This window comes from Grus americana, chromosome 12 (assembly GCF_028858705.1).
Source record: "Grus americana isolate bGruAme1 chromosome 12, bGruAme1.mat, whole genome shotgun sequence".
Lineage (NCBI taxonomy): Eukaryota > Metazoa > Chordata > Aves > Gruiformes > Gruidae > Grus > Grus americana.
In genome coordinates, this window is record NC_072863.1 from 21,357,410 (window position 1) to 21,382,327 (window position 24,918).

The 24,918-nt window shown below is 49.0% G+C and overlaps 1 protein-coding gene across 2 annotated transcripts in view; it reads left to right on the forward strand.

Moving 5' to 3' along the window:
- NEXMIF (neurite extension and migration factor) overlaps positions 1-24,918 on the forward strand; it is a 168,372-nt gene that overhangs the window by 95,748 nt on the left and 47,706 nt on the right. For both annotated transcript variants that reach the window (XM_054838899.1, XM_054838900.1), the window contains exon 2: positions 16,366-16,500. The gene's annotated coding sequence lies outside the window, so the exon portion shown is untranslated. The remainder of the gene's footprint in view (positions 1-16,365; positions 16,501-24,918) is intronic.

The window sequence follows — 24,918 nt, forward strand, 5'->3', positions numbered from 1 at the left end:
ACGTGTGGTTCAGTGGTGGTGGTCCTGAAGTACACGGCTTGCCTCCCGAAACCCAGCTGGTGTCCTTTCCCTTAGCTCAGTCTTAAACTAGGTCCTGCCAACTCTTCCGCATTCAGTTAAGGACGTATTTGTATTTCTGCATGTGGTGGATGTAACGCGATGTACTGAGCAGCACGGGGACGTTATTCTGGGAGAATTGCTCAGAGCAGAGTGGCCTCCAGGTCCAGCAGCTAGGGCACCTGGAAGAAAATAGCAGAGGAGTAAATTTAAGACAGGAAGTCATCAAAAGAATGGCCGGGATTGGGGCAAAAAAGTCTGGGAAGGGGTTTTGTCTTAACAAGTGAAATTTGGGTCCAGTCAAACCAAACTGTGGTGATGCTGATGGCAAGAGGAGAACGCCGGCAGGTCTGTTCGATCGTCCTCTCCACGGTATGGCACCGGCGTTGCATGTTTCTGGTTTAGTCTTTATTTCTCTTCGTTGGGCTGTTCCTCCGTCTGCATGAGAACATACTAGCTTCCTGTTGAATACCGCCGTAACTGAGGTCCTAGGGGCTTTTTCTTTGTTAAAAAAACCTCAGTTCTGGTCCCCGCTTTAGGCCAAAATGGCAAATTCCACGCCCTTCTAAATGGCATTGATTTCACTTGACAGTGAGCATGTGAATTTGCTAATAATCTGTGATTATTCCATGCTAATCCTGCAGTTGTAGAGGATGGTTCCCACTGACATTCAGCAGATGAGTTATTAATTATTTTCCTTTATATCATCTGCCCTTCAGGCCAGATTTCTCAACATCTTTTGGTCTGCGTTTGTTAGCCGTACTGTTCGACACTGATTAGTTCTTTATGCTATCCTTTCCTGGCGTAGGTAATATTGTTAAGCACGCCCAAAGAAGTCACGTTCTTTTACTTGGGTACGGGTTTTACTGGATAAATCGCTGCTGTCTTGCTGTTGTGCAGGCTGTGGGATGCGCGATGCCCTTTTGAGCAGGCAGCCCAAGCTAAATCACAGGGTAAGAGGGCTGGCACAAAAGCTCGCGGTGACAGCAAACACGCGAGAAGCGCCGTAACCTTGCGGTATTGCTGGTGCTGGAATATTAAAAAAAAAAAAAAAAATTTGAAATGCTGCACTGAACTACTTTGTTATGAGCCAGGATCCCAAAATAACCACCTTTCAGTTGGTAAAATAAATTATAAAAGTCTGTCAGATCCAAATGTAATGGTTGGGCAAATTAATCCATTGTTGTATTGTTATAGTGCTCTAATCATATTTTTATATATCCCAGGAGCTGGAACTAAGAAGCATTTTGCTGTCATTGCAAACACAATAATAAGAATAGTCTTAACAAAGTGACGTGCACTGAGTTGACTTTCTGCAATACATTTCAGCGGAAATTACAGATGCTTTTTACATTTCATTATCATTAAGGTACAAATAACTTTCTTGTATTGAAAACCAGGCCTACTTTATCTGGTTTAATAATTATATTGAGGCTCATTATGGACACCTTGTTTGTAATTCTCGCTTTTCTTAGTGAATTCTAAATGTGTTATTACAAAAGTATGTACTTTAACAGATGGGGTATATTATGGCAATGTTTCGTTCCAGTTGATCTTTTCCAAAGAATACGCTGAACGATCTGGGGCTAAACAGACCTGAGTCAACATCTAGCTTGATTTATTTACTACCGGCGTTATTCAGGCTGCTTGGAGGGGAGCAGAAACCACGAAATGTCGTTGCATTGAGCAAGGCAGCTGGAAGAGGTGGGATGATGAAGACCTTGTGATGAGGAAGAGGTGTGGAAGCTGCATGGCAGGCAGAGGAGACTTTTCCAAGAAAATATCTTGGTTGATGTCAAGGTTGTCTCATTTGCCAGTGGGATATTGCTTTAATGGTGTTCTTTCTTCCCTCTCCAGTTTACATAATGAGATCAAGCTAATTAAACCGTGTCTAGCTCTGGGAAAAGATCAAAATGTGAGCTCTTTTTATTTCTTTTTATTAAAACCTTCACCCTGTAACGGAAGATTATAGGAAGTACTTTGCTACCAGTGCATCTTGCTCATCCCTGGAAAAAAATAGCGCTCCTCTTTTTTACTGATACCTCCTTGGTTTTAATTGTTTTTTCTTCTGGCTGATCATGTTTCAGGAACTTGCAAAAGGCGCATGCTTGATATGGTTGGGTAGATTAGGTGGAACGGTAATAATAAGTAGATGCATTGAGGTGTTTTATGCAAAAGCCGGTGACAATAAAACCTACTGAGGAGCGTCTTTCTCTGTGAAGTTGTGGAGTGGTTGCTTAGACCAGTTCATTCAACACGTTTCTTGTTCCACGTAGCTGACCGACCGTTGCCGTGTAGAGACTCAGGGCTCTCCTTGGACCTGAGAACACTTCTTTACAGCCTCCCCAAACCTGAAGGGCTTTTTTTCTCCCATACAATTTGACTTTTCCTCCAAAAAAAAAACAATGGAGGGGGATTAAAATATAGTGATTTTTATTGCAGGTTAAATGCAAATAAGGACTCATTACGCTTCAAGCTGTAACTGCAGTTCCAGATGTTGTAACGTATTGTCGCTAGATGACCGTCACGCACCCGTGGCTGCTGTCTTGTAGAGATCCTGCGATTCAGCATCGACCATCCAGCCACTGGCGTTTGCCGGGTGCCTTTTCCCCGCTCTGAGGTCTTGGGTCCGAGTCCTCCCCTGACGCGAAGACCTGCGAGCGCGCGTTGGTGGCATCGTCGTCGTCTCGCCACCGACCGCAGCGATGGCACATCTAGATTACGAGAGGCTTTACAGGCTGATATTAAGGCGAGGAGGTATTGCCGATATTAATATATTACTGTATTAGATCATGCTAATTATATTTGAAGCTGAAATGATTTCAGCAGGATTGAGAGGCGGTGAGGGCTCTCCCATGCCTTCTCCCCCTTGCAGAGGAGGCAAGGTTCAAGTATTATTTTCTCTTCCATAGGGAAGGAACAGCTGCGTCGGGGCTGGGGAGTAAGTTTATACTGATTGAGTTGAATTGCAGAGTGCCTTTTAGGTTGCATTCAAATCACGGCAATTTCGCTTCCCTCTGTGACAGAGCAAGGAGCTCTCCACTTTGATCGTTGATGTAGACTTGGAGAGAAGAGGAGAGGAAAAAAAAAAAAAAGAAAAGGGAAGCTTTTGTTTCAGGCATGTCGCGTTTTCCCCACCTGACAGGGTGTCAGTGGTAGCTGTGCTCTGCCGGCGTTACACACCCTGCGCAGAACCCCCCGCGGAGCGTGGCGGGGGGGATCGGGGCGCGCGGAGAGACCGGCTTGTGTCTGTTGTACGATGTGCCTGGCGCCGAGCGCTGCGGCGGTAACTGCGCCGGCTCCTGATGAATAAATTGGCTCCGCGCGGAAGCGGAGCTTGATCCGAAGCTAGCAGGGTTCAGCACGAGCCCGTCTCTGCCTTGATGGGTTTTAGATGAGGCCCTGTAAAGAAACTGGTTTGTGGGTTGTGGTTTGGGGGGTTTTTCTGTTTAAGATCTTAAAATATATTAGGGTTAATGAAATCAGTGAAATTGGGAAGCGCTGCCTGTGACGGACAGATGGCCGAAAGTGCTTGCAAGTACAAGCGGGTTTGCACGAGAAGGAGTGCCGGGATCTGGCTGATGGATGGAGGGTGCCACGGGCGCGGACCGGTGATGCAGGAGGAGGGAATGCCCCGAGCTCCCACCCTGCCGCGGCGCCGCCGGCTTGCTCCACCTCAAGGTTCCCTTCCTGCTCTTGCCTCGTTGTAATAAATTCGATCCTTTCCGTGGAGGCAGCATTTGAGCTCCCAAGTAAAATTTCTTCTTTTAAATAAAACAATCCTTATCATAAGCAAACATATATGCGTGCTTGCTTTTCCTGTACAACTTCAGCAGCTAACTGAATGCACTTAATAATGTTTTTCGCTGTATTTCGGTGGTATGAATGTACATGAAAATTACAGCAAAGGCATCATTTTTTTAACAGCTGTGTTTAGTTGAATAACAGATTTAGAAAGTGCAGACTTTAATTAATCTGTGTTTTCTGCTGGGATTTCAGCACCATCTGATTTACTTCTCATGGCTGAAAAGTGTAATTGTAGTTTTTCCCTTTAGCTGCAAGTTTATCCTCCCAAGAAATTGATTTGGTTCTTCTTTTTCTTAAAGCAAATTCAATATCAAACTAATGGTACCTGGGCTGCGGTACAGATAACGCGCTCACTCGGACCGCTACAGGGCGGGGGCGAAGAACAAAAATCCGTCAATCGGCACGGTTTGCTCGGAAATGCTGCGTTTCCTCCTCCCCGCCTCGCCGCGTGTCGTGGCAAGCCAAGCTGCATCAGCCACATAGACGGATTTTTCCCTATGTTTAATGTAAATTTTTTGGTTGGAATTATGGTAAGAAGACTCTCCCTCTCCGTGCTTGCTCCTCATTGTAAAAAAGCGTTTGTGAGAGACCGTTGCTGTAACTCTTCAGGTGGTGCTCAAGCAAAAAAACCTCTCTGGGCGCGGTGCTGGTGGATGCCTGGGGTTTACGTACGCAGGGGTAAAAGCGAAGTCATGGGTTGGGGAATGGTGATGATAAATTGCATTTTGTCATGCGCCGTTGAGCACTCATTGCTCCGTCTCTGTCGGGACGAACGTGAGCATTGCAAACATGCGGAGAGCTTCGACGGCTCTTATTTGGGAATTTTCTTTAAAAATCAGCTTGCTGCAGAAACGTCGCCTTGTCCCGCCTCTACTTTCGCCCTGGGACGAGGTTCCCTAAGCTGCGGCTGAGGACTCGTGCCTGGAGCCCAGCGTGGGCAGAGTTGCTCAGTCGAGTTGCTCCTCTCAGTGTCTGCCCGCTCCGGAGAACTGGCAGAGTAACGTCCTTACCGTGCAAACCCATGCGTGAGCCGGCCCTTCCGCTGGCGCCTTTCTCGTGCGAGAAGAGGAGAGGTCAGACCCTACGTTAATAGCCGAGCGCTGCCTGGAGGGCTGCTGCTGAGCTGGGATAGAGGGAAGGGAGTTTTTTACAAAATCAGGGCATTACTTGCATTCTTTGAGGAAGTCTATGTGATCGTAGTTACTGTCAGATGTACTTTTCCCCCATTTTTATTTTATTAGGTTGGCATGGGTTTCGACGGCTTAAGGGCTTTGTGTGCAAAGCCCACGACGTCTGAAGAGAAGCAGTACGTTTAGATTCAGAGTGTAATCTTAGGGTGGCTGCTAATCTGAATAAGATAAAAAAAAAATCTTGATGGGTTTTAAAACTTATTTTAATTCAGGTTTTTGCTTTCATCTCACCAAAGCCCTGAATTAGCTCCTTCATTCGCCCACAAATATGAATAGTCCCCGCTGGGTATAGGCACTCTTGCACGCACGGAGCTTCGGCAGAAGGGCCAAACCCAGATTCAGAAACACACGTGCCCGAAACGCTGGGGGAATTAAAGCAGGGTTTGTGCAAAAAAAAAACCCCACCCCAAACCAAGGCCAAACTAACCAGCTGCCTGTACAGCAAGCCGAACGATACCGAAATTCCCCAGCGGAGTCTCGTGCTCTCCAGCTTTCTCTGTTGAAGCGTGGGACCGGTGTAGTTGCTGTTACCGGTCTGCGGAGGTGTGGATTTGGCGCGGCAGCTTGCTGCTCTGTAGTGCCTTGTCCGTACACTTGTGCCCTTTTTCGGCACTGAGCGCCCTTGGGTGGCTCAGCTCCGCTGGTTTTGCTCCACGCGCCGTGACCCCGGAGGGGTGTGGGAGACGATGCTCGGTTGGAGCTAGACAGGGCTTGGACCCAGGTCTCTCTGGCTGGGAGACGATGCTTTGAGCTGCTCCAGGCGTCTCGTGGGTTTACAAGACGTTCCTGGTGAGATTTCTGCTAAGCCCGGCATTTTCCCCGCGTAACGTTTTGGCCTTAACGAATTAGTGTTTTCCAACACAAGTTTTTTTTCAACAGGAGTTTTTCTGATAGCTCCAGCCCGAAGCTCTCCCACCCTGAGGTTTTCGCTCGAGCATCATTCGATAAAGGCTGGCGAGGACCCCTTGCCGCGAAGGCAGTTGGGACCGCGGGTCCCATCCATCGCAGGGCAATCCGGGGCGCAGCCGTGCCTGCAGACGCGGGCTTATACGTTCCCTTCTTGCACGAGCTGCAAGAGACCATTTGGAGAGGCTGTTCGGTGGGTTGACCCGCTCGCTGCAAAGTTTGGCCTAGGCACGGTGCCAGCCAGAAGCAAGGCTGACAAATAATCAGAAATCAAAGGAGCCACCTGCACGCCACGGGGAGCTGCTCACCGGGTGGTAAGCGAGCTTTGCCAGCGCTCATCGCCGAGCCTTGTTCTGCATCCCCGCTTCCCAGCGCGCCGGGGGAGGCGGCGCGGGAGGGGGTCGCTCCCTCCCTGGCCTCGCTGTGCCCTCGTTAGAGATTTTTTTTTTTTGTTGCTGTTGTTTTTAAAGAGGGATGCGAGGCGAGATTGCGGCTGGACCGATGTGCCAGGACACCGCTTTGGCTGGGGGAGAACCAGGGAGGAAACGTTTGAGAGCGATGGGGCTGGGCTTGGAGCATCTTTGGGGATGCTGATACTGCGGCAGAGGAGAGGGGACAGCCTTGCCGAGCTGAGACTGTCGCTGTGCGAGATTCCCCCTCTGAGCGGGGAGCGCTCCTTTGGCTGCGCGAACCCGTGGGCTGCATCGCCGACAAATAGCCGGGGAGGAAAATTAGGTCTTTTTAAGAGCATTTTTATCCTCTGCTGGTTGGTAAGAATGGACCCGGCGAGCGGGAGGGAGGGAGGCAGAGGGGTGGCGTGATATGCAGATGCCTGTGTCACATGCACACGCACCGGCTGCGCTCCTCGATGTGTTTTCACCCAGCTCAGAGGCTGGCAGCTCGCGATTTTTACTTTGGAGGGCAGATAGTATTTATTTCGGAGAGAGAGCGCGAACGTGAGATGTGCGTGCACCCGTGTGCGTGCGCGTAGTTGCTTGTTTTTATGTCTAAGGAAGACGTATTAAATCACAACCCCCCTCCGGCCCCTAGCCGCCCCACACCTGTATCCCCTGGAAGGATCTAGCCCAACGTATCCAATTTTTGGTCCCATCAGCCTTGATAGGATCTCTTTTAAACGGCTGGCAAGGGAAATTCGCTCGCCTGCCGTTCTTCTGTGGGTGTAATAGGGCATTTGGAGGAGTCCCTGCCCTCTCCCCGGTGTGCTGGCTGGAAGGGAAGGGGAAGCCGGTCTCCAAAGCACTGGGAAAGGAAAGCCAGGCCAAAAATGGAGGATTTTTATAGCACACAAATGTTACCTATAGCTATTTATACGTCCTCCTCAAAGGCTATTTATACCCTCTCCCTGCTTCTGTGCTGCTGGCTGGAGAATATTCTTATATTTGGTGTTTTCAGTGGTGCGGGAACCTTCTCCAGCCATCGTCCAAGTGCAGGACCGTACGTTTCTGACGCTGTTCCTGAAAGAAGAGGGCGATTCGTGGACTATGACCTCCGCGTTGCTTTTCACTTATTGCAGTGTAAAACGAGAAGCTGCCATTGGAACGTGTTATTTTTCACACTCCCGTAAACAGCGGAGACCGCAGTCACGAGTGGAGGGGTGAGGCCGAAGCACTGGAGCGCTCCCCTAATTGGGATAGTTAATGCAGTTTGTCACTTCGGTGCCTGACGAGCAGCGCGGTGGTACCTTTGTCTCTCGTTAGAAGAGATGATGGTGTTTGCAGGGTGGATTTCTTTTGCTGCTATCAGAGAAAGGAGGTTGTGTTTAGCGGCCGTCGTTAACCCCAGGCAGCATCCCCGCCCGTGATGGTGATTGCACCCGGGCGCTGCCTGGGACGTAGCTGCCGACCGGCACGCCGCCGCCGCGCTCCGTCTTTGTAACGTCACAGCGCGAGGGCTCTTCCCTGCGACTGAACCGGAGGCGATGCTGTCTCATTTCCACCTATCCCGCTTCCATCGTACCAGCGTCATGGCTCCGAAAGCCAGGTTTGCATTTCAGATGCCAGTCGTTGGCAACGAAAGGAAGAAGGGCATGAATATTTTTATGCCCGATAACAATAGTCTTAATAAGAACAATCAGTTCACGTAGCTGAAGGAGGTACCTTGGTGCATCAAGGGTCAGGAATAAGGTTTTTTTCCCCGTTCCCTGCATTGTGCAGTTGATCAGGAGCAGTGTAAGGTTATTTTATTGTTTCCAGGAGCGCTGGACCCGGCCACCCTGCTGGAGGTCGCATGCTTGCCTTGCTGCATCATTGATCCAGCCTGCTATAGCAAATTCTTTATTCCTCTCAAATGTGGACTTGCACTTAGAAACCAAACAGTCTTTTAACATTTCTGAGGCTGAAAGCGGCAAAACTAGTGGCTTTTGTCATCAGGGATGCTGTCTTTGTTGATCGCTCTGGGAATAATGTGCTATCCAAGGGAATGTGCTACCCAACAAAGAGCGTTTGAGAGCGATTTTTTTTTTTTTTTTTTAAATAAAGGGAAAAAGAGAAAGCATTGCGGCTTCCTGTGCGCTGGATAAATCGGGGCCGGCTCCTCTGCGGTCCCTGCAGTTCCGTGGCGCTCCTGTGACTGGGTTTGGAAGCTGAACGTGGGTTTCCCTGACTCACACCGTAAAGTTTCCGGTTCGGTCTGTACTGGCCAGCATCGGTGTGCCGAGTTTGTCAGCTCCCTCTTCTACTGCGGTTTTGTACTCGGGGATATTTGCTTATGGCAGATAAACAAAAATAACCGCATTGTCTTTCAAAAAACATCGCGTCCCATTAAAATACCAGCGTCGCGTACGAGATTGGTTTTGTTTTTAGAAATGCTGAAGTAATGGCTTTTTGCGCGAGGCTTTTCCCCGGAGGAGTCTCCGGGAGCGCAGAGCGTGTTTTAGCTCTGTCTCTTGCGTTTGATTTTTTTTGTCTTCCTGCAGTTGTGGTCTCTTCTTTTCCTACCCTTTATTTAAAAGGTGTTGTAGCGAGCCGGTGTCGGACGTGGTGGGTGGTTACTACGACTCGTGCTGCAGGTCTGCAGTGCAGAAGGAGAGATGCTCCTGGGCGGCTCCTGAGCATTTTCAACGCGGCGTGGATGGGACAGCTTTGACGCCACTTCTCGAATACCATCACATTGGACAATAACGCTTCCTCCGAGTTGGTGCTTGGAGTTGTCCCCCTCCCGCAGTTCAGCTGCTGAAAATTGAAATAATGACGCTACGCTATCACAATTTAGACTGAGAGTTTTTCCTATCCTGAGCTGAACTCTTCCAAAGTTGCCTCCAAGCTTGCTGCGCCTCGGGCTCTTGCTCCCCGTGCCCGCAGAGGCAGAGCCGTGGGATGCTGCCCGTGGGGGACATTCAGGCGTGTGCCCCATGTTTGTAAATCCTCTGCTTTTCCGTTGCCCTTACTATTGTAGTTGTCCCTTTTGCAACGGCAACAATGAGGAGACTACTTTATTGTCATTATTTTTTGCGGAAAGAGCCTTCCGACTCCTCCTGAACCTGCGAATGGATTTCTCGACCTCCAGCCATCCTAGGTGTAAATGAGATAGGAGAGGGGGTTTTGCATGAATCCTGTCTTCCCGCCGGCAGCCCGCTGCCTGCCTGCTTAGTTTTGCATTTTTCTTCCATAGCGTGGATTATTTCTTTTTTTTTTTTTTTCCTTGCAAATCTGTTGCTAATTATTGCTGCTGACGAGCCGGTGCCGTTGTTTGCGTTGGGAGGTGCAGCCGTCGCGCGGCACGAGGGGCAGGGACCCCCAAATTCTGAACAATCGTGATTTACTGTGCAGCTTGGGCAAAGTGCATTTGTTGCCTTGGAAACAAATAGCAGCAGTGAACAACTAAATGAAATTTATGGAATCAACTTCAATAAATCTTGATGATAAATGTGCAAAAACATACACAATTTGATGAAGATCTACAGTATGCAGATGTGAAGGATGATAGCAAGTTATATAACTGCTTCGGCCACGATTTTGGACTGCCACAGTCGTGTTCCTATAATATGGGCTTTTTTGTTGTTTCTGAGGAAGCTGTCTGTTTCTTTTCATAGATATGGCATTTAATTTTAATTTCCAGGGTATCTTTTAGTTTAATTGGCATGCTGGATGATTACAGTGTGTTGTTTTGTCTTTTGCAAATCCTGATTCATATCTAACTCAGGATAAAAATAAAATTGAGAACTGTGGCAATCTAAGGGAGCAAAAAGTGCCACGTCGCACGCCTCCAAGATGGGTGCAAAATTTCACAAATTAATTAAAGCCTTTATGTAGGACAACTCCCTAATTCCTTGTCTGAGCCTTTGTGTTTTACGGGACAGGGACAGGTTAGTGATTCTGTACTCAGAGTGTAGCTCTGCGGCGGATTTTTTTCTCATGTGGAAAGGCGTCTGTATTCACCTGCGCATAGGGGCAGGGTGGGGGGTTTTGTAGACACACACACACACACACACAAAAACATCACAACAAGTGATAACCTCTAAAATTGATATTTTTTTGCTTCTAGTTTGACCTGTGGATCGATAAGGGTTCAGGAATATCAGTGAACTTGTCTGGAGACTACGTTGTAAACCTTTAACACAGCCCTTAATGCAATTTGATGTTTTTCCATTAGTTCCCGTACCTCTTCTTGTTACAGGGTCTTATTTTCACAATTTTCTGCCAGGTCAGGAAGCGCGGGGAATCTTCTTTTCTTCCTTTCGTGGGGCATTGGGCTTTGGCCGCGCGGGCAGTTGCACGGGGCAGCGTTGCTCCCCAGCCGCCCGCGGTTCCATCGGTGAACTGGGGGGGGTCCCGTGGCTGGGACCCAGACCCGAGCCCCGTCTGATGGGCAGAGGCATGGACGTTATCATCTTTAGGAAAATGCCTCCCTGTACCTCGAGCCGGTTTCTCCTCAGAGGCATCTTTTTCCCACTGTGCCTAACAGGTGCTTTGGGTTTGATGAATATTGGAGGTCTGCCGGATGGACCGGTCCTGTCTTAACCCTGGCCCTTCCTTCTCTTCAAACCCTTTCATCTTCACAGCTCGCTCCTGGAATAAGAGATTGTTTCTGAGACTAAAGACTTCATGTTAGTGCTGTGCTCGGACTACCGGCAGGTAAAAAAAGGCAAGTTGTAGCGCAGGATCCTGCTCCTGCCTCGGCGCGCGGTTTGCTGCCGTTATTTCAGATGCACCGGTTTCTCTTTGTTACTTGGATCTACCCGGATTCAGAGCCAAGCCCTTAAATTGCTAAGTATCTTCCAGCCCGCAAAGTCAGCGCTTCGCCATGTCAGCCGTAATACGTTGCGCGGATTTAGAAAATCCCTACGCATGTTAAGTACCTAGCCTGCAAATCGTCCCAGGTCTGCACTGGAACCGGAGTTCGCAAAGCGGCTCCGCGGAACCCAGCGCTCGCACGGAGATCATCGCGAGGCATTTTCGTTTAGTTTAGGCTAGGCGTACTCCTAACCTTGGCTGGGATCGAAATTTGAGTTTCCCTTAGATCAAGGTCTGGAAGGCTGTAAACCTGAAGGGCTTCTTCCAGAAACCCCGTGCACGTGGGATGGTTTCTAAGCTGCGCTCTGATGTTTACAGAGCACTCTAGCTCTCCCCATTAACATACAACTGTATAAGACAGGTTGAACTCCATTAGGAGCTAAATTTAGTGACTCGCTAACTTCTCTTTGATATGTTTTTATAATTTCATTGTATTATGACACTTGGTTTTAAATTTGCATGAGTAAATGAGCCTCTCACTAAGTCAGGTAAAAAGATTTTTCACTTATCTACCATGAAATAAGACATTAAAAAAATAGTGAGAGTAGAAAGCAATGCATCCTTGATATATTTAGTTTACATTTTTTTTTCAACTGTGCTGACTGAACATTTCTAACTGTTAATGATACAATACAGCTGTTTGTACCGCTTTAACAGGCTGAATAATTATGAAAACATTTTGTAATTAATTTAGTATTTTGTGGGGGAACCATATTTTTCAAAAATACAAATTCACATTTAATTACATTCCCAATCCAAATTGTAAGACGCAGCGAGTGAAAACCAGCCTTTTATGGTTCACCTCGAAATAGTAAAGTCCGTGGATGCGATTAACACTAGCGAACAACTTCAACTGGCATGTCCATCCCTTGTTTAATAAGCTTCCTGCAGGATTGCGTAAAAACACGCGTTGGTCAGAGAAGCTCCTGCGGTCGGTTGAAGATCAGCCCGCACGCCTTCATCCCTGCCGTCACGGGGACTTCCACCGGCCTGTGTATCACTGACGTGGATTTATGGTCTATTTTTAATATATATCTGAACTTCTGTTCAGGGTGACCTTGGCAAGACCTGAGCAACTTTGAGATCTGCTCTTTAAAGGTGGTTTTCCCTTCTCCTTTCCTATCCGAGAAGAGGAGAGGGACCACGCAAGCTCTCGCCGCCGGTGGGATTTGGGGGGGATGTATTTGGGGGAGGCCGGCGGGGCAAGAGCATCCCTCTGGTTCGAACGGGCGATGAGCAGTAAGGAGACAGCAGCGATGCTCGTTCAGTCCTGACCTGGGCTCTGGTGACGAGCTCACGTGGAGGTGAAAGTCCCTCTTGATTACCCGGCTTTTTGGCTCTCCCCATCTCTCTTGACGTCACCGTTTTTAATCTGTTTGTCTTATTGATTTTTTTTCTCTCCCCCCCCCCCCCCCATTTCATTAATAGCGACAGATGCTTTTAATTAAAAAGAAAAGACAAAACAAAATCCCGAGTAAAACAAAAAGAGAATATTCTAATTTGGCGTGACATTATGAGGCAGAATGGCTCCTGGCATGCAAGGTACGGAAAAGGTCATCTTCCACGGCTACAGCCTTTTGCAACGGTGGAATTAAGTTCAAACTCAGGCTGGTTTTGAAGTCTTAAGTCTCTCCGGGGATTCCTTTCATAACATCTTCGAACTGGATAACACTACAGTAAATGAAATACACTGCACTGGATTAAAGGGTTATTTCCCCTGTGTGTCAAGCTGACACAGAATACCAAACCTCAGGTTGCCTCCGAGTTGTCTCTATCTGCTGATACCCTCTGCTTTACATAACAGCTCTTGGAGTTTTCGCAGGGAAGTTTTGGTGACTATTTATTCAGCTTCGCCGCTCGGTGAATGCGGAACAATTTTATGCAGCAAGGAACCAAAATAAAGCAGCTAAATGGGAAGAAATTTAATGGGCTTAAAAACGTGAAGGAAGCGATGCAGGAAAGAGCAGAGCTGCCTCTTCAGGTCTATTATGCTGCTCTATAATTTATACCGAAATACAAAATATAGATCTCTCTGCATTGCCACTCATGTTCAGCGGCACAGAGCTTGCAGTAACAACAGGGTATGATATATGCTACTGCGCTCTTATCTGACTGTACCAACAGTTAAAATTTGTTAAGGATCATTTGCAATGTGTTTTGTTGTAGAACAAATGTTCATTTTGACTTTGAACTTGGTGTATGCTGTAGCTTGCGCAGATTGCGTTTAGCACCGGGTAACCAAACCGCTGCCATCTGCACGGTGCCAGGGACCACCGTGGCTCAGCTCCAGAGCACGTCCCTCCGTCTCCGCGCTGGAGAAAGGATGCGTGGCTTTAAATATCGGAGCATCGGCTCCTCCGGCTCCGTCGTGACGTGCCGCAGCCGGCCGGCCCGTGCCTGGGGTGAAGCGGCAGGGTGGCGGGTCTGTCCCGGGGAAGGCGGCGTCTCCGAGCTGGGGATGGCAGATTGCAGTGGGTGCGCATTGAACCCGCTCTGAAACTGCAGAAATTGTCTCGGTTCTTCCTTTCCCCCGCCAAAACACTGCTTAAAGACCACTCTGAAATTATGGGGAGCCTCTAAAACACTAACCGTGCGTTAACTTTTCTGGTAATTAAAAAGAAGAAAACTATTTCTTCTCCCTTCTTGCCTCCTCCTGTTTTATTTTGTTGGAGGTGACCCAAGGCTGGCTGGGTCATATGGAAAACTGGAGTTGTCTCAGGAAGAGTACATAATAAGATAAAATGCATCCCCCGTATCCTTGATAGGTTTTGGGTTGGTAAAAACAGGGCACTGTGCTCCGTGTGTCGGTGCGTACCTCTGGTGTCTCTTCTCTGTATTGAATCTATCGTCTGCCTCTGTGGCTCGGCAGCCTCCCGCGTCGGTTTTCTCTGGACGTGCTTACGGCTACCACTGGCAAAACCACCACCAGCTGCTGCTCCTCTCAACCAGCCCCAAAACCCTCTCCTGGCAGCGTGCGGGATCGGCGAGGGCTGCTGCCCGCGCTGCCTGCTCTCCGCGAGGATGGGCGAGAGGCTGCGTTTCCTCTCGCCGGTCGCGCTCTCGCTCTGCTGGGTTAATGGAAAATTGCAAACGCGGTTTGTCTCCCTTAGATTTTGGGATCAGGTGCGGTCTGGCCGGGACGTGCACGCCGACCTTGGGCTGCGTGGAAGTCGTTCCAGCAGGAGTTGTGTGTGCTGGCAGGGTTTTCGGCTGGCGTGCTCCTCGAGGAGGTGTCTCTGCAGGCGTCGGGTTCCTCTGTTTCCAAGCGTTATTCACATATAAACACCCACGCACATTAAAAACATGTGGGAAATGGTAGTTTCAGGTTTCTGCTGTCCATGAGTAATTCAAATCAACAGCATTTTTAGATTTACCTCTTAGTGAACAATCTGGGGGGAGAAGCAAGGGCAGGGAATTTGCACGTGCTGCTTTTCTGGGTTGGTTGGAGGCATCCGCACGTTCCCGCGCTGCAGCCTCTGAGACAGCCTGTGTCTTTCCAGGAGGTCTGAAATCTCTCTGGAAAAGCCGGGACATATTGAAAATATGCTCCGAGCTTTAGCACTTCCTCCAGATTATTTCTTCAAGTATTTAAAAATATATTTTATAACACTAAAATAAATGTTAATGAGTCTGCATTGCTTACGGCTAACAATAGTATTTCTATTTAAATACAGCAGCCTTGCAGGGCGTTCAGCGGTGGAGGAGCTGTATGAGGAGACCTGGCTTTTTGTTTCTGACTTGATCCTTGATGTCTTGAACGGTTTTATTCTCTTGTGCTTTACTTTCCGCGTTCTGCTAAATAGCAGTGAAAAGCTTCCTTCCTTTGTTAAAGCGCCTAGGATTTAGCAAAGGCCACTGGGCAAGTGTTAAATAGGGAGCTGGTTATAAAAAGTGTTATTTAGCATTATGTTTATACCTCTTCAATGTCAGCATGTATTTTTATATATCACTTGCGGTGACCTTTGTGCTTTTCCAACCGAATGAGGACAGTCCTTGACCCAGGTTTGGTTTTTCTTCTTCGCTAGCAGCATGGCATCTTCTAACTAATTTTGTAAATACGCTTTTTTTGGGGTGCTTTTGGTGTTCGGGCTGGGGCCCGCGGTGCTGGAGATGCCAGTTGCACGCAGAAGATGGGAGAGTTGTCATGAGAAAAATAGCAATGGGGAAGTCGATCCCTCTTGCGTTCGTTCTTTTTTTTTTCCCCCCGTTACTTACAACAAATTTGTATTTTAAGGATCTCAACCTGCCACGTTAAACGGACGGTGATTTGGGGAGGTGGCCCAAGGCGCCGCACCCGCTGACTCGGCAGCCTTAAAGAGTCTGTACGGGAGCGGGGCACGGAGCCGGTGGGGGGAGAGGTGTAGGAGTAAATGGGATGGCAGGAATTCAACCTTGGCATCGCGTCAAAGGCACCGAGCCCTTCTCCGAGCAGCTGCGTACCCCGTGACTGCGGGGAGCCAAATGGTTTGTTTGTGTGTTTACATGGATGTGTGGGTCTGTGTAGGGGAAAACCACTTAGCAGAAATTCTGCTATTAAAGCAGATGGTGGGAGATTAATCTGGTTTTTAGGGGGGTACTTGCTGGTACGGTGACCAAATGATTAATTCCTTCCTGTGCTAGGAGTCCTTTCGTCGTTACAGGGTGCGGGTGAATTGCGTTTCCCGAAACTCTCGGCTCCTTCCTTGCTTTCTCAAAAGCTGTTGAGCTGGTGTAGTGCTTTGGGAAGCAAAAGAGCGTTTGTCAGGCTTTGTCGCTGCCGTTTTGCTACCCGTGCTCCTTCCGCGCCGTCCTCTGCTCGAGCCTTTCCAGGGGCTCCCGCGTAGCCACGACCCATTTCGGTTTCACGGGCAGCCCGGTTTGGCCTGCCCGCCCTCCTGCAAACCAGTGGAAGCCCCTTCGCTGCTCTTCAAATACTGGTTCTCGTGCTAGATTTTTTTTTTTTTTTCCCTTCCATTTTAGAAATTGCTCTTTTTTTTTCCCCCCCTGCCGTATCACTGACAGCTGCATTCTCCTTGACAGTTGTGATATTTGTATGTGTGCATGAAAACAGTAGGAAGCATTTATGTAGGTGTCACTAATTTAATTTAATTTAATCTGATATGTATGTATAGAGAGGACTGTTCTGCACTAAAGTGCTTCTCTTTATTTTACAGTTTCCATCGTCATCAAATACAACTCCTTTCATTCTCCTCTTCCATTCACCTACCCAAAGACCAAATCTGGAAATAGTAACCAAAAGAGAAGCCCACGTCATACACAAAGCAGGGAAAGGTTGAAGTAATTTAAGGGTAAGTAATTTTCTTATTCTAACTTTGCGCGTAAAGCTACAACAGTAAGCGCGAGGCTGTATGGAGAAGCATATACGCGGCTGCTTTATGTGCAAAGTGGGAAAAACGACTGAAACGCAGATTTGGTGATGACAGAAAGGTGTAGCAGCACCTTTTGCAGGTGAGAGAGCGCCCGGAACGGCAGCACGCGGGGAGCCTTGAATCTTGGCACCGTTTCTTCTCGCCCTGGTTCGATCTGCGCTCGTGCCTGGGTGAAAGCGGTGGTTCTGCACAGCGCCTGGTCCTGAGCTTTGCCTGGGTTTGGCTGGTCTGAAAGAGCTTTCCAGCGAGAAGGAGCTGGGAGTTGGGCGTCTCCTGCTATTGAAGAGCTCTTGTCGTTTCCTTCTATTTTTTCCACTTAAAACATTGCTCAGCTACGGTAGATGAGCGGTTTGCGTGGTGCAGGGTGTTTTGGCTTGCTCTTGCTTTCTGCAATCCCCTTGGTTTTGTGGGCTCCGCGCGATTTTCCTGGAGAGCAACCTGGCAGTGCCTGCGCCGGGATTTTCCGAAGGAAAGGGTTGATGGGGGCTGGAGGAGGGACGAACCCCAACGGCAGAGCGAGGAGGGCCTCTCGCTGGAAATGTTTGCCTTAAGGCTTTTCTTTTGCTGCGAGGGTGGTGAATAAGATAGGAGGAGATAGAAAATCAGCTTTTGTGAAATTCAGAACCCTGGCTGAAGCATTAGTAATCTCCAAATGTTAGGGAATGCGTTTTCCCACCCTAGTCCCAGATCTGTGCCTGCATATATTGCATTTCCACACATGTTCTTTCATAGATGGACAGGATATGCATTCGCTTACATTTGAGAACTTAGCTTTAAACATCTGGGTTTTCTTGTTTATTGCTGCTTTTTTTTTTTTTTTTTTTTTTTACCCCTGCAATGTTTGTTCATGTAAAATTCATATCTGGGAAGGGCATCTTAACTCCCTGCTTCTGAGTCAAAAAGGGAAAGTATGGAAGTGAAAAGAGAGATTGTATCATTTAAGAAATATGATTCATGAATTAATCCTCGTCTGCTACACCATCTGTGGCATGTGTTTCAATACAAAAATCCTGTTTTTATATCTCTTTAAAAAGCTTTCTTCTTGCTGGCTGCCTGACTTTTCTGCAACGCTAATGGGGAATTAGGCTTCTTTTTGGGGAGAGAGTGGTGATTTTTATTCGCAGCTCGGGCAGGGGGCCTCAATCTGTGTCCAAGCCGTAGGTCGTCGATGGGGATGCAGAGCCCCGTTTTTTCGGGGGGGTGCCAGCTCTCTCTGTAATGCCGTGAGCCTGACGTTGCAGGCAAAGCTGCTTTTTGCTCTGGAAGCGCGGCTGGGTCTCCCGCCGCCGTGGCGGGGATGGTGCGAGGGATGGGCAGCGATGGGCAGGAGTTGCAGGCAGCTGTCTACATCGTTTTGCACGGGAGTGACAAATAAGTGGTTGTTTCTAAAAGTGGACAAGCAGGGTATTTTGTATTTGGTGCTCCGGAAAATAAGGGATCCCCATGCTCCGGTTCCTGGTAGTGGTTTTGTGATCTTTTTGTAGATATAGAGAGAGGGGGGTTGCCCATCGTCACCCCGAAGAAGAGCTGCTACGCTTTGTGCCTTCATGAGAAATGGGGAATGAATGGGCACTGGTGGCTTTGGGGGAAAAAACTGGAAAAGGGTCTCCTTTTTCTAATCCGATTCCTTGAATTGTTCTCCAGCTTTTTACAGGGAACTACTTTCCTTTTTAAATGTATTTCTAAGGTTTCTGTTCCTTAAGCAGTACACCAGGTTTGCTGCCGGAGTCAGCCCCAAGATGCATGAGCCTTTTTCCTCCTTCATAGAGAGGGTCCCCGAGCAGGACAGCGTTTCAGCACGTGCATCCATCATCCATCCTCCATCCCTTTCCTGGACCGATCCCTTTTCTGGACCAGGGCATCTTGCTGCCTAGGATTGCCCCATCAATTTTTCCCTCTGCTTCACATGGGATGCTGGTAAAAGCTTAGAGGGTTTGTTCTGGAGGAGGATCCCAAGGTGCTGGCGATGGTGGATGGACGTTGCCCTTACCGTGGCTCCTGGTGGCCTCGGCTCGTGGCATGGCACGGCGATGCACCCGCGTGGCCGCAGCCTCTTCTCTGCCAGTGTCGCTAATGTACTGTAAGTACAGCTCCAGTGAGCTCCCAGGCACTGATAACGCTGATAGATGGAGGTTATCCAGGAACTCAGTACCGATGGTGAAATATTGCGGGTTTATTGCCTTTCCATTCATTTTATTTTCACGCCTTTCTGCCTTCCTGACTCATTGCCGTTCGGCCTCTGCTTGCAATTTCTATTTGCTGCGGTTAACACCCACTGGACAAGACGAGAGCGTTGCAAAGCACTGATGCTTGCAACTGCTTTTGGAGCTTTTTTTTTTTTTTTTTTATTAATTGAGCATATAAAGCTAGGACCAGTGACGGAAAGGAAAACGTTAGCGATGCCTTTTGTCAGAAGCATGAATAAAGTATTAAAATCAAGGAGGAACAGAAGAAGTGCCTGTTGTGTTGCGCGTGGCAGGCTGGCGTGAGAAGTTGGCGTGAAAAGTCTTGCTGCCATCCCCGTGTCCGACGTAGGCTGAACCCAGACGCCTCCCGGCTGAGGCTGGCCGCTGAGACGGGGTTGACGGTGGGAGGTGCTCTGCCCCGTACCCAGAGCCCGTTTAGGCTCTTGCCTGGGCCCTAAGAAACGTTCTCCCTTGCCCCTCCGCTATCACAAATCCCCGTCTGCCCGCTCCTTGGGGAACCCTTGGACGTGCAGGCGCTTCACGGCGCGAGAGGTGAACTCCACAAGCTGCGCGGTGAAGGAAAATAACGTCAGCAGTGGCTCAGCAAAGGTGTAACCCAGACTGGAATTAGGCTGAATTAGGTACTTGTGCATGGAAAATACTGCCCAGAATCAGCACCCAGCTCTCTGTCCATCCACGTCACGCACGCGGACGCACAGGCACACCTTGTCTTCCACGGCTTTTGCTAGTAGCTCTGGCTAGCTTCTCGTATGCCTTTACAATATTTTTGCAATTTTGCATATTCCTTAATTGCTTTAATCTGAGTTTCTAAGCTTGTTTGCCATTCTTTGTCCGTTCCCTGCGGAAGTCTGGGAAGCAGGGATTGTTTCCTGGGCTCTGTTGTGCAAACCTCTGCCTCCGTCAGGTGTGCGCTCGCTCCCTCCTGCGCCGGCTGACGCCGGCCGCTGCACAGGCGATCCCATTGCCACGCTCTCCATAAAATGAGGGTTATGGGCTTTGTCCCTGGAGAAGATCCTGCGCTTTACTTACGTGGCTAGCGGTAGCGTTTTGCGAAAAAAAACTTTCAGACCCCACAGAAGCTCTGCTGGTAAAAAAATCCCAACAAAACCAACAAGCGGTAAACCGAACAAATTCTACCAGAAATGGGAAAAGAGGAGCAGTCCGAGCGTTTTGATAAGCGTATTCCATTAGCCGTGGTTTTTACTTTTCATTTTAAGCTCTGATTAAAACTCAGCAGCTTTTATTTAAAGAAAAAAACCCCAAGAAACATTTATGCTCAGGCCTTTATTTCCACCGCAGCGTGAATTTGTAAAGGAAGGGCTCCGGTGGATCCCCCCTCCGGCTTCTCCTCCCTCCCTCTGCAAGGTCCCCCCTGATGAGCGAGGGTCCCCGCTCGTTAGCGGCTGTGGCTGGGAGGGTGACGATGCTCGGCGGCGGAGGACACGTGACGGCAGCCGGTTTCTTGCGGGAAGCTAATGAAGAGATGAGAAGCATCGATTCACCATCTATTTGTTAGGACCCCAGCGAAACAGCTGTTTGTTTCTCATAAACAATTATGCCAAGACGGAAATTGGCTTGTGTCTGTACGTACTTTTTTGGATGGGGAAAATTAAGCAGTAATAGCTGGAAAAATAATATGGGCTATGAGATAATAGATGCCTAAGGGATAAAATTAAACAGTACTTTACAATGAAGGAAGAGGTTTTGGCAATAACTAGTTTGCGTTTGACTTCTTTTTGTTTGCCAGAGGACTGATGTTGTTTTGGAGAGGTTGTCCTGGGATGTATTTTCCAAACAGACATAGGAAAACAGTGAAGGTCGTTTTGTTGGGGTTTGGGTTTTTTTGTTTTTTTTTTTTTTTCTTAATTCCTCCCGAGAAGGATGGTGCCAAGGCCACGGTGCGGCTCACACCGTCTGCACGGCCGGCGAGTTGGCTGTGACGGGGACGCAGACACCGGGGCTTGCTTTGAGAAACGTGCAGGAGGGTGTTGAGAAGAAACCAGCACGGTTCACCAAAGAAAGCGGGAACGGGAGTTGTTTTAAATGCCACAGGCAGCCCCAAAAGCTCAGGAAGGGCAGGTGGTACGTTTGGCACCCCGAGGGGCTCCGGGCAGAGTTCATCCACGAGCTGCGCGTGTGCCGGTGTTGCCAACCACAATGGCAGTGGGATTTGGTTTTGTTCTGCCGTCCCTTCGCTACGTGCTTTTCCGTAACCGCTCCCTGAGCGCCTGGCTAAGGGTACGTCGTGGTAGTTTGGAAATGCCGTTTTCTCTGTCTCAGGTGGCTGGTACCGCCGTCTCCTTCGACTTGTCCGTAGGGGATATGCTGCCAGGCCAGGTGAACACCTTGGTTGTCTCCTGGTGCCGAGGGCGAACAGCCCCGCGAGTGCAGGGCTTGCTCCGTGCTGCGAGTCGCCTGGGTGCCACCGCGGGCAGGACTCGGTTCCTCTTCGTGTGCGGGAAATCAAAGCCCGGTTCAAACAGGGCTGCAAACCCTAATCCCACCTTCCCGAGGACAGATCCGGGTGCAGCAGGTCAAGATCCGAGATCTTCGGCCCAGGCTCGTCCCTGCTATCAGCTTTTCATTTCACAGACCTCGGGGAAAGCCTCCCTGCCAGGTGGGAGAATTTCCGAGGCGCGTACGGGGCTCGGGGGAGAGTCCCGAGGCGCAAAGCGCCCGCCGGCCCCATTAGCTGAAGTGGGACTCGGGGGTGCTCAGCACCTCTGCAAATGAGGCCAAACCGTCTAGTGCATTGAAAATGAAATCATTAAGTCGCTGTTGCATTAAGACTCTGTTTTTATTCATGGAGTGTAATGTGATTCATTTGCCCTTTTGCTCTCATGTTGAGAAGGCAGTCATCTAGTATGCATCGCTGGCTGCAGGGAGAGCTGTATTTATTTTATTTTTTTTTTTAATTTTTTCGTGTATGTGAGGGAGCAGACATTTTCATCAAGTGCAGAGTGGCCACGGAGTTGAGACTCTTCTGTTTTCTCGGTGGTCTCGGAGGCCAGTGCCTGCTGCGCTCTCGCAGCCCTGTTCGTGGGAGCACTAAGCTCAGCTCTTCCCTCCCTCTCTACGCCGCACAGCGAGGATCCTTTTTCCTGCTCCCTGTACCAGAGCAGCGCTGGAGCATCGCAGGTGCGGTACGAGAACCCCTGCACCTCGCCCAGGGCCCGGGCTGGAGGCCCAAGGGACACAGTGGCACCGGGGCGCGTTGCCGAGCTCTGGGGGCAACGGCATCCTTTGGTGTCCCGGCGACGCCGAGTCCCTGCCGGCCCCTTGCAGAGGGGCGGGTTGAGGTATTTACAGGGGAACCACGGGTGCCTCAACTCCCGCAACCCCGGGCTTATGGACGTGGCGTGGGATCTTGCCGACAGGTGGTGGGATGTAGGATGGGACCCTGCTCCGCTTGCCAAACTGATTAAAAAGTGAAGAAGATTGTGGGTCCTTGTTGCTGCCGGTCGCCCTGTGCAGTTAACTGCAGCCAAGGGAAATCATTCCTCTTTGGAATTCAAAGAAGAAACACAGCAAGCGAGGGAAGAGGATAGAATACAAAAGAACAGGAAAAAAATGCAATTTTTTTAAAATGCTAACATGGGGAACATTAACTAAGTCACTAATTCCAAAAGAATGATAATGAGTAAGCCAGTTTGAGTCACTACGTCTCGTTGTGGGACAGGATCGGAACGGCAGCTCTGCATGTTGAATCTCCGCCTGCAAAACAAAAATGAAGAATTCCCTTCTCAGCCCCGACAGTCGTGGCCAGCCCTTTTTAAGCACAAAGCTCTGAACTCTGTCTTGCTGTCAAATTGCAAGTGGTCACGACGCACAGCACAGTGACTGTCTCAAAGTCCTCAGGTGACCCTGGACTTCCAACGCTACAGGGTCATAATACGTATAAAAATCAATAAGGCATATTTTAGAAGCAAAAGGCAGGAGGAGAGTTAACTCAACGTGTTGCTTTTCTTTTTTGCCTTGTCCTTTTCTTCCCCCTTTTTATTTTTCCCCCCTACAAAGTCTGGAAAGCAGATGGGTGCTAGGAAGGACCGGCTCACCAGAGCCCAGCTCAGCAGCGGAAAGCCAGGTCTGAGGTGCAGGCAAGGGAGAAGGCTGTTCCGCAGGAGGGCACGAGCCGGGCGCTTAATTTGGTGATTTTCCCTACACTTTGTCGCTGGGGAGGCATAAGAAGAATGGGTCAGGTGTGGAGAAAGATAAGGAGAAAGGGTTTTCAAAAGAGCTTGGAGCCGGGAGCTGTTTGGGAAGGGGAGGGTTTTTGCCTCCCAACGATTTGGGTAGACAAAAGAAGAGAGGCGACTTGGAAGCAGGGAGGTAATAATGCCGACCTTCTCCGCTCTTTGTTTTCAACCAAGAAATGCACAAATCGCTGCTGATATTGCTGAGTGGTTTCCTGCTGCTTTGTGGCTTGATTTGGAGCTGCAGCCGTTCCTAGCCCGGTTCCTGACTTGGCGGTGCGGTAGCACAAAAAAAGCGAGCAAATCCTCGCCGGCGGAATTGTAATTGTTCCTTACGCGGTGCCCGCCGGGAGGACCGCTTCGCCACCACCTTCACCTTGCATCGCGCTTTAGATCCTGGATGGATTTTGAATAGATTAATGCCTTTTGGAGAGTTCTAGAAAGGTCAAAAACAGAAAAGAGGCTCTAATAGCAGTATAGCAGCCAGCTGGTTGCATTGGGTTTCATTTTACTGCCATAGTAACACCATGAGCCACAGTGTTAATACCGTGCCCACTGAATGCCACTTCCCCCCCCTCCCTTTTTGTCAAGAGACAAGCCCATAAGAAGATATTTTCTTCCCGAAGAATTTCTACAAGGCAGTAATAGGCTTTTTGGAGGGGACGGTCCTCGTACCCGGAGATGTAAGGTGGGTAATTTACAAGGCAGTGTGCAAATGCCAAATTGTTAGGCAGAACTGCTGCTGATTTAGAAGGCAGTTAATGCTATAAATGTGCCAAGTGCCAGTAGAGTGTTTCTACAGATGGAATAACTGGAAATATTGGAGAGATTCCAAAGGTTTAATCAAATTCAACCAGGTTTTTTTTTTTCTTTTTCTTTTTTTTTTTTTTTTTTTAACTGCAGAATTCTCTAAGGGATGCAAGTTGAAATAGTAGATTATTCCATTGCTTTTAGTACCATGGGGGAGATTTTCGTAGATGAACATAAAGCACGTACTTTCAAGCAAACACGTAAGTGGGTACACAAATCAGGGCAGCAGCGGCAATGCTGTGAAAGGCTGTGCTGGTGGAGTTTAGAGCGAGCATCATCTTTAGACAACGCTGACGAAAGAGTCCTTGGAAGCAGACCGATGGGGTTTCGGTCATGCAGCACAAAGGGAGCGAGGGGAAGGGTTTGTGAAAGCGGGAGCAGCAATATTGCTGGTCCTGCACCGTGGTTCCGTTGGACACGGGCAGGTTGTGGTGGGATTCTGGGCACGAACATCCTTCTCGTGGCTCGCTGTGCAGTGCTGGGGCATGCATATGTTTCTGCACAGATGCACACCTTCCTCTAGTCTTGTTGACAGCCTTTCCAAGGCTTCTTATTTAGCCAGACCATATGTGCTTGGGCATGGAGATAGTGTGATGTGGAAAGAGCATCGCATTATCCTTGGGCTGCAAACACCAGCAGGAGCGTTTCAGAGCAAATTTTGTGTGCAAGGAGATCCAGAGCTCTTGAGCTTGCATCACAGGACATGCATAATGATCGAACGCGATTTTTTTGCTCGTTTGTCAAAACCAGGTTCCAGAAAACCATTTCCCTTTGTTCTGTCCCAAAATTAGCTTTCCCTGTCCGTTGCTTAAATGCTCATCCAAAGCGTGGATGAAGGCCACCGGGGAGAGGGGACATTGCGGCGTGTCCCCACGTAAAGCTTTGCCGCTGTAGAAGCGATGTGGGACCAAGCTGGGGAAAGGGTTAGAAATTATTCCATGGGGTTTGCCTTGTCGTTGGTACAGAAAATGGAGAGCCCGCCCCAGTGCTGGCAGCAGGGTTTTGTTTCGGGGTGAGGTCGCAGGGCCGTCACCCCCTAAGGGTGCAGACTGCAAGAAGGACTGTACCAGCAGCGATGCTGTGACAGCGCTGAAGCTTTTATCTTCCTGGGGTTTTTTTGCATGACG